The sequence below is a fragment of the Pygocentrus nattereri genome, chromosome 7 (genome assembly GCF_015220715.1).
Source record: "Pygocentrus nattereri isolate fPygNat1 chromosome 7, fPygNat1.pri, whole genome shotgun sequence".
NCBI lineage: Eukaryota > Metazoa > Chordata > Actinopteri > Characiformes > Serrasalmidae > Pygocentrus > Pygocentrus nattereri.
In genome coordinates this window covers 41,589,858-41,598,277 of record NC_051217.1, presented here as the reverse complement: position 1 = coordinate 41,598,277, position 8,420 = coordinate 41,589,858, and positions in this window count along the sequence as shown.

Here is an 8,420-nt window from a genome sequence, read left to right as displayed (position 1 = left end):
AAAATCCTTAAACTTTCACCTAGAAACATTATTTCAGTTTCAAATCGTAGAGAAACATGTCCTTTCTGAAATCTCAAAATATCTCAGCATTTTATCAATTAACTTCAGAGTTATGAGCATTTGTTTGGCACTAGGCACAGAAAACTGCCCCATTCACTCCCATGTAAATTTCTCAAAATCTGCTTATTTCTCTGATTTTCTCTGTGTTTAACTTGTCATAACTCAGACATTTTCTACAGACAACATTACACCAAAATAATCCTCAAGGGGGCTTATCTCACACCATCTGTCCGGTTAAATGATAGGGTAAACATTTCCCGGGTTATGACTGTTTGTTCAGAGGGTACAATCAGACTCAAACAAGGCTTCTCCACTAAGAGCTGCATAATAACAGAGTGACAGAAACACATACATCTCTCCATCTCACACAGACCACACACACACAGACACACACACCACACACACACACAGACACACACACACACACACACAGACACATACCTAAAGAGGTGTTGTTCACCTACACAGAAACACACACACACTTGCAGATCTTTTCAATCACTCTTGCAGTTCCTTCAGAAATGCATATCTAGTTATTATTATTTTATTTATTTGTTAAATATTTTTTATAACGCTGTTGTTGTCCAATTAATATACTATATATAACCATATTTTTTTTCTTGTTTTTCTGCCAGATTTTTGTCTGCTAACTTGTCCCACAGTTTTCAAGAATTTTCATAAAAGTAATCATCTTCATTAAATTACACATCGCTTTTCCATAAAAATTCATGGGAAGCAAATTGACACACCCATCTACTGTTCTTCTGTTCTGCCTAAAGACACTGTTTCACATATACTGTCTCAGGGCCTGCAGCTCAAATTCAGTGTCGCTCTGAAATGCATCATTCTAGTTATTATTATTATTTTTAGTTGTAGTAGTCGTTTTGGTAGTAGTAGTAGTAGGAGTAGTAGTATTTTTATTATGTTCATTTTTATTATTATTTCACTGTTATTGTGGCATGAAGCACATTTTAAATATTGAAAAGATGTGATATACAGTCGTGTGCAAAAGTTTGGGTGCCCCTGGTCAAATGAGTTTTCTTGATGTTCCAAGTGAAAAGTATGTAACACGTCCTCTATATATTTCCATGCCCTTTTTTTGCCATGGAGGAAAAAACAAAACATAACATGCAACCTGTGCAAAAGTTTTCATTTTATGTTTTTTTTTTTTTTTTTCAAAATTGGCAGATAACTGCCATATATACGTATGTTTTCTACAGAGGATGTGTTAAATTAGTGTCACAATAATTGGCAAAAAATCAACAAAACATGTCCTCTGACCAGGGCTGGTTACACTTTTGCATATAACTGTCTAGAATAGAATCAGCTTATTTACTTACTTGCTCACTTATTTCAGTGTAGCAGGAATTCCCTTGTATTTTATGATTTAAGACAATGCAAAGATGTCTTAACACCTAACCAACACCTTTAGTTTCCACTATTTTTCCATTCATGGCTCTATAACTTTTCATTAAGCTTTTCTTCACTGATTTTATTTAGATTAATTGAGCACATTTATAACAGTTCATCATTGCCTGGCCTCTTTATGAGAGCAGTTATTAAAGAGAAGTTAAACTAAGGATTTAACCACATGGTTTCTGCAGCCACCTGTGTGCACTCTGTGCCGGAGCTGAGAGGTAGAGGATGTCATTTATCAAACCCCATCCCACTGCACTCATCCTTTCTACAGGCTATAGAGCTCAGAGCGTGAGACAAGTGGAAAAACTATGAATCACTGCTACCAGCTTCCCCACAGCTCCCATCAGAGCGAGAGAAGCCAGAGGACCAGAGTCCACTGAAATTTCTACACACTTCTAGAAGAGAAATGAAATTTCTTTAGATTTAGTGTGACTTCATCTAGTACACACTTTAAAAATGAGATAGTTCTTCAAGGGTTCTTTAGCCCAGAGGACACAGCATCCATGATCAAAAAGAATTTCAATTGTTGATCTGTTGGATCACAGAACACTTTTCCACTTCACTTTAGTCCACTTTAAATAAGCTCGGGCCCAGAGAAGGTGGCAGCATTCCTGGATCCTGTTTATGTTTGGTTTCTTCTTTGCTTTTAGAGTTTTAACTTGGATTTGTAGATGCAGTGATGAACTGTTTTCACAAACAGTGGTTTTTACAAGTGTTTCTGAGCCCATGCAGGGATTTCCACTACAGAATCATGTCTGTTTTTAATGCAGTGCTGCCTGGGGGCCCAAAGATCACCACCAGCAAATACTGATTTTTGGCCTTGTCCCTTGCATTCAGAGATTTCTCCAGATTCTCTGAATCTTTTAATGTTATTACGTACTGTAGATGATGAAAAGCAAAAGCTCTTTGCTATTTTATGTTGAGAAATGTTATTCTTGAACTGTTGCATTATTTGCCTATGCAGTCTTTCACAGAGTGGTGAATCCCTCCTCATCTTTACTTCTGAAAGACTCCCCCTCTCTGGGATGCTTTTTTATATCCAGTGATGTTACTGATCTATTACCAATCAACCACCAGCTTTTTTTTTTTTACCAGCCTTTTGTTGCCCCCATCCCAACTGTTTTGGAACATGTTGCTGGCATCAAATTCAAAATGGGTAAATATTTTTCATAAAACAATAAAAATGATATGTTGTTTTTATACTATTTTGAATTAAATATAGGGTGCACATCATTGCATTTTGTTTTTATTTATATTTTGCATAGCGTCCCAACTTTTTTGGAAATAGGGTTGTATTTAAAAGACATAGAACATAAAATATAAAATGTGCCACTTTTTAAGGTGTTTTTTTCCCCAATATTACAGGAATTCAAAAAGTAGTCAGCATCAGTTAGTCTGTCTGTCTGTCTCTGCCCCTCTCTCTCTTCTTTCCCTGGTCATTTGCACTCTTTTATTATCTTCCCTCATCTTTCCTTTACTCTCTCTTTTTTTAAATCTCTTTCTGTCTCTGTTTCTCTCTCTCCTCTCTCTGTTTATCTATCTAGTATTTATCTACCCCCTTTTGTCTCTCTCCATACCCCATCTATCTATCTATCTATCTATCTTGCCAAAAATATTTGCTTGTCTGGCTTCACACGCATATGAACTTGAGTGACATCCCATTCTTAATCCATAGGGTTTAATATGATGTCAGCCCACCCTTTGTAGCTATAACAGCTTCAACTCTTTGTCCCCAAACTGTTCCCACAAAGTTGGGTGCATGAAATTGTCCAAAATCTCTTGGTTTGAAGCATTAAGAGTTCCTTTCACTGGAACTAAGGGGCCGAGCCCAACTCCTGAAAAACAGCCCCACACCATAATCCCCCTCCACCAAACTTTAAACTTGGCACAATGCAGTCAGACAAGTACCGTCTCCTGGCAACCACCAAACCCAGACTCGTCCATTGGACTCCCAGATGGAGCAACATGATTGGTCACTCCAGAGAACACGTCTCCACTGCTCTAGAGTCCAGTGGCGGCGCTTTACACCTAGGGGCTTGGCTTTATACACCTGTGGCCATGGAAGTGACTGGAACACCTGAATTCAATGATTTGGATGGGCAAGTGAATACTTGTGGAAATATACTATATGTAAATGAATTATTTTTTGTGGCATCAGACAAATAAAACATGCAAAATTGTTATAAATGGTATGTTTTGAAACTGTAACAACTGTAAGCTTTCCATGATATAGGCACTCAAAGCATCAGCCTTACCATGAGATTGTGAGTTCAATGCCGGCGATGCCACAGCCATCCATGACTGGAGGGCCATCGATCTGTACGATGCTAGCCAACACAGACATCTGTTAACTGACAAAAGCTTCATTGGTGTCAGAAGGAGTGTAGACCAGCCCTCACCTGGTCAGCTTGGTAGCACCATGTGATAAAAGGAGAACTAGCTAGCAGGTGGCTAAATTACCAAGAGACAAGTTTGATGATTCAGGCCTGCTGTTAGCACTATGCTAATTAGTGGGGTACAAGCTTCTTACTTAGCTCCAACACTAAAGAAGCAAACTTCAGGCCTGAACATGTCTTGGCTGACTGTCTACATTTGGGCTGAAGGGGAAACCTGTATAAATTTTATTTCTGGCCAAACTAGGGCTTTAAATTTTCCCAGCTTCACTCCGCTATCAACACTTCACCAGACTGGAGCTCAGCCGAAGACAGAGTGTTAAAAATGTGCTGACGCAACCCCCCATGGCTGCTCCAAAAACAGATAGCAATGGAAATAATCAATCAACGACTACACGTCTGAAAGTACAGCAGCAAGGCCGGGACAAAGCGTCCCAGAAGAGTTTTGAAATTCAGGACCATTCATCATGTTATTCACGCAGGTTCATGCGCAGCCTCATAAACTCTAAGAGCCTTAATCTGGTCTTTAAATGCTAAAACATCATAACTACTCTTAGTGCTGCTGAAGGATCAAAACCTGGCCTGCTGTGTGCAGTAATTCCCATCCAGACCTTTAAGGACTGACTGACTTTTCAAATTCAGTTCAAAGTTATTTTGTTTTCATTTTAGGGGATTTTTAAACGTTTCTGCATAGTTCAGCTGCTGAGATGCAAATGAAGTCGTTCAGAGTGGTTTGATGTGAAATTGGTCATTGTACAGAAACTTGCCAACTCAGATTTGTTGTCTAAAAATGCTCTGCATGTACCTTACACATATTATCTAAGCTGCTTATCCTTCTGGGTCATCAGGGATGCTGGAGCCTATTTCAGTCTTCATTGAGCAGAATGCAGGTAACACCCTGGACAGGCCACCAGTCCGTCAAAGGGAAAACACACACACACACACACACACACACACACACACACCACACAGAAAGGACCCTGGTTACCCGGCCGGGGAGTCAAACCCAGTGCCTTCTTTCTTCAAGTCAAATGACACATTTTAGGCTTAAACATTTTTTCAAAACTGTTATGAAACAATGCATAAGTGTATTTGTGGCATATTTGTGGGAGCTTTTAGAGGCATTTGTATCTTTTCAAATATTTTTCCTAGAAGGTTACTTGGTAACTAAGGCATAACATTTTAACTGCAACTCATAGAGGATGTTATGATAATGTTATCAGGGCCATTTTTTGGCTTACAAACCTTCATTAATTGAGTATTAATTGAAGAGGGACACATGCAGCACGTGGTGAGGCAAAATAGGCCCCAAAGAAAACTTTTTTTCAGATTTAGGACTATTTTACCACCATCCACACTCACTGGTCACTGGTGGCTTTGGATAGCAAAGAAAAAGGCCATATTTGTGTGGACGTGGTGACACTTGGTTCCTATCACCACCACTGTAAAGCAACTTGAGTAATTTTCTCTACAATGAGATATTTCACATCAATCCTTCTGAATGATTTTCATTCCGACTTTCTCTCTGAATGATCTCAACCACTGAATTATGCAGAAATTTTGAAAAATCAATGGAATTTCCCTTTATAACACATGCCCGACTGAAGTTCCGCTTTCCCAGGATTTTGCTGCAAAATGAATAAGCTAAGCATGGCGATTCGCCTATTAAACGCACCCACGGCAGTGTGTTCTTTAAAAACCATGTAAAAACATGAATGGATTTTCTTTACAGCATCATCCAGTGAAGAAAACAACAGTTACGACAGTAGCAATAATAAGATTAAATACCAAACAAATTGGACCGCAGGCTGCAAAAGGAAGGCCGCAGGTTTTCACAAGCACGGGTTTATAAGGTTGTGAAGGGGAATATGAGGGGGAAATTGGCGGGAAGAGTTTGTTACAATCTCTAAAAGCTGCTTATAAAACTCAAGCAGCAGGTTAAGGTGGCTAAACCCCAAGCCCCCCCCCTTTCCATGTCCCACCATGAAATCACCATGTGGAAATGTTCTGGTTTACCAGAGAGCTGCTCAGAAATGTGTCATGAATTCATATTTTTGGTTACTTTAAAGGGAAAACCGAGAAGGGACAGTCATGGGTTGGAGGTTTGGGAACCAGCCTTGTGACCGGAAGGTCCCTGGTTTGATCCCCAGAGCCGACAGCACGTGACTGAAGTGCCCTTGAGCAAGGCACCCAACCTCCAATCTGCTCCCTGGATGCTGTGGATAGGGCTTCCCACTGCTCTGGGCAAGTGTGCTCACTGGCCCCTGGTGTGTGTGTCTGCACTAGTGTGTATGTGGTGTTTCATTTCACAGATGGGATAAATGTGGAGGTTAGTCCCTGTTGTGGGACTAACGCGGCTCTCTTAATCTGATTTTTCCTCACTTTTTTAAAGGTGCGGTGTGTAATATTAGGTGCCATCTAGTGGTCAGGTTACAGATTGCAACCAACTGATTATCCCTCCCTCACCAAGCACATGTAGTAGAACCTATGATGGTACTCAGGTTTTGTGCGATTGCCTGTCCCAATTTATTTTGCTACCTCAATGTTTTTGCTTCTTTGATGATGAGGATTCACAACTTTTCCTTTTTCTTGTGCTAAATAATAAGCATGATCCTTCACTGGTCAAAATTTGGGTCTTTTAACCTTCTCACAAGACAAGATGGTCAGCCAGCACTGGCAGCAGCCACTGATTCTTCTGCTTTCTACACCAACAATCTGCCGCTTCAGTGTATAACCATGAAAGGCGCCCTCTAGTGCCAGTGTTTGGTCTGTCCTTTCTGGGCTATTGTAGAAGCAATGGTGGCACAACATGCTGCCTTTGTTGCAGAAGGACTCTCTGTGTAGATAGGAAGGGCTGTTTCTAAGCCAACGAAAGCACAATGATTCATAGTTAAGCTGATTATACACTAATAAAAACATGCTTTTGTATACTGTATTTTATTTGTCCTAAAAGATCCACCTAAATTTTTTGCACTGAACCTTTAAACGTATTATTCTATAAGCCTTATTGTTATTAAGCTGAGAAGCTAATGTGAATTAAACTACTATGAAACAATTTTGTGCAGTTGTGGTAGCTACCGTTGTATGCGAAATCTTGAACACCCCAGTATGTTGTGGAATTTTAGTGCACATACTGTATTTATTTGCTTAGTTTAACACATTGGGGGGAAAAGTAAAACATGAAATGTATAATGTGCCCCTGTTATGCTAAATTCAGCAAATCAACAGTATTTGTGCATCAAAATACACAGAAGTGTGTTTTCTGTAGAGGACGAGGTCACAGAGTTTCTGAGAAAATCAACAACACATTATTTGACCAAGGGTGCCCAAAATTTTGCATACCAGAGTGAGGCTTTTACAGAGTGACAAGCTTTTACAGAGTGACAAGCTTTTACAGAGTGACAGGCTTTTACGGTTTAAAGCAGGGGGATTTAATTAAAAAAAGGTCTAGGTCGGAAAATTTCCTCAAGCCAAGGTCTGGAACATCATAATGTCTAAATGGCATCATGATTCGGTGCCATATACTGTTACTGAGGTAGCCTAGTAGGTAAATCAACATGTTATACAGTCAGCAACTGAATATTAAATCAAATAAAGTACAATTCCGTCAGATTTCCACAATATTTAAGGTCATTTTTCTCTTTTTAGAGCACGTCATGTGAAATAACTTCTGACTCACTTTCTTTTCTGACTGCTGTTTCTCGCATTCACAGAAAAATGGTGCATAAAGCCAAACAAACATCATAAGTCATACAAAATAAACGGGTTTTCCGAGCAGCTGCATTCAAGCCTTACATCACCAAGCGCAATGCAAAGCGTGGAATACAGTGGTGTAAAGCACCGCCACTGGACAGTGGAGACGTGTTCTGTGGAGTGACCAATCACGCCTCTCCGTCTGGTTATCCTGGGTTTGGCGGTTGCCAGGAGAGCGGTACTTGTCTGACTGCATTGTTTGGTGGAGGGAGGATCATGGTGTGGGGCTGTTTTTCAGGAGTTGGGCTCGTCCCCTTAGTTCCAGTGAAAGGAACTCTTAAAGCTTCAGCACCAAGATTTTGGACAATTTCGTGCTCCCAACTTTGTGGGAACAGTTTGGGGAGTTTGGTCCCTTCCTGTTCCAACATGACTGCGCTCCAGTGCACAAAGCAGGTCCATAAAGATGTGGATGAGCCAGTTTAGTGTGGAAGAACTTGACTGGCCTGCACAGAGTCCTGACCTCAACCCCATAGAACACCTTTGGGATGAATTAGAGTGGAGACTGAGAGCAAAAGCAAAAGATAGAAAAAAGAGAGGGAACAGAGAGAGAGAAAAAGTAGAAAGACAGAGTGAGAGACAAAGGAAAGGAGAGAGGTTGAAAAAAAGTGAAAGAGAAAAAGATGAGAGATAGATAGACAGATAGATAGATAGATAGATAGATAGATAGATAGAGAGAGAGAGACAGAGACAGAGAGAGACAGAGAGAGAGAAAGGGAGAGAGAGAGAGAGAGAGAGAGAGAAAGGGAGAGGGGGAGAGAGAGAGAGAGAGATAGAGAGAGAGGGAGAGAGACAGAG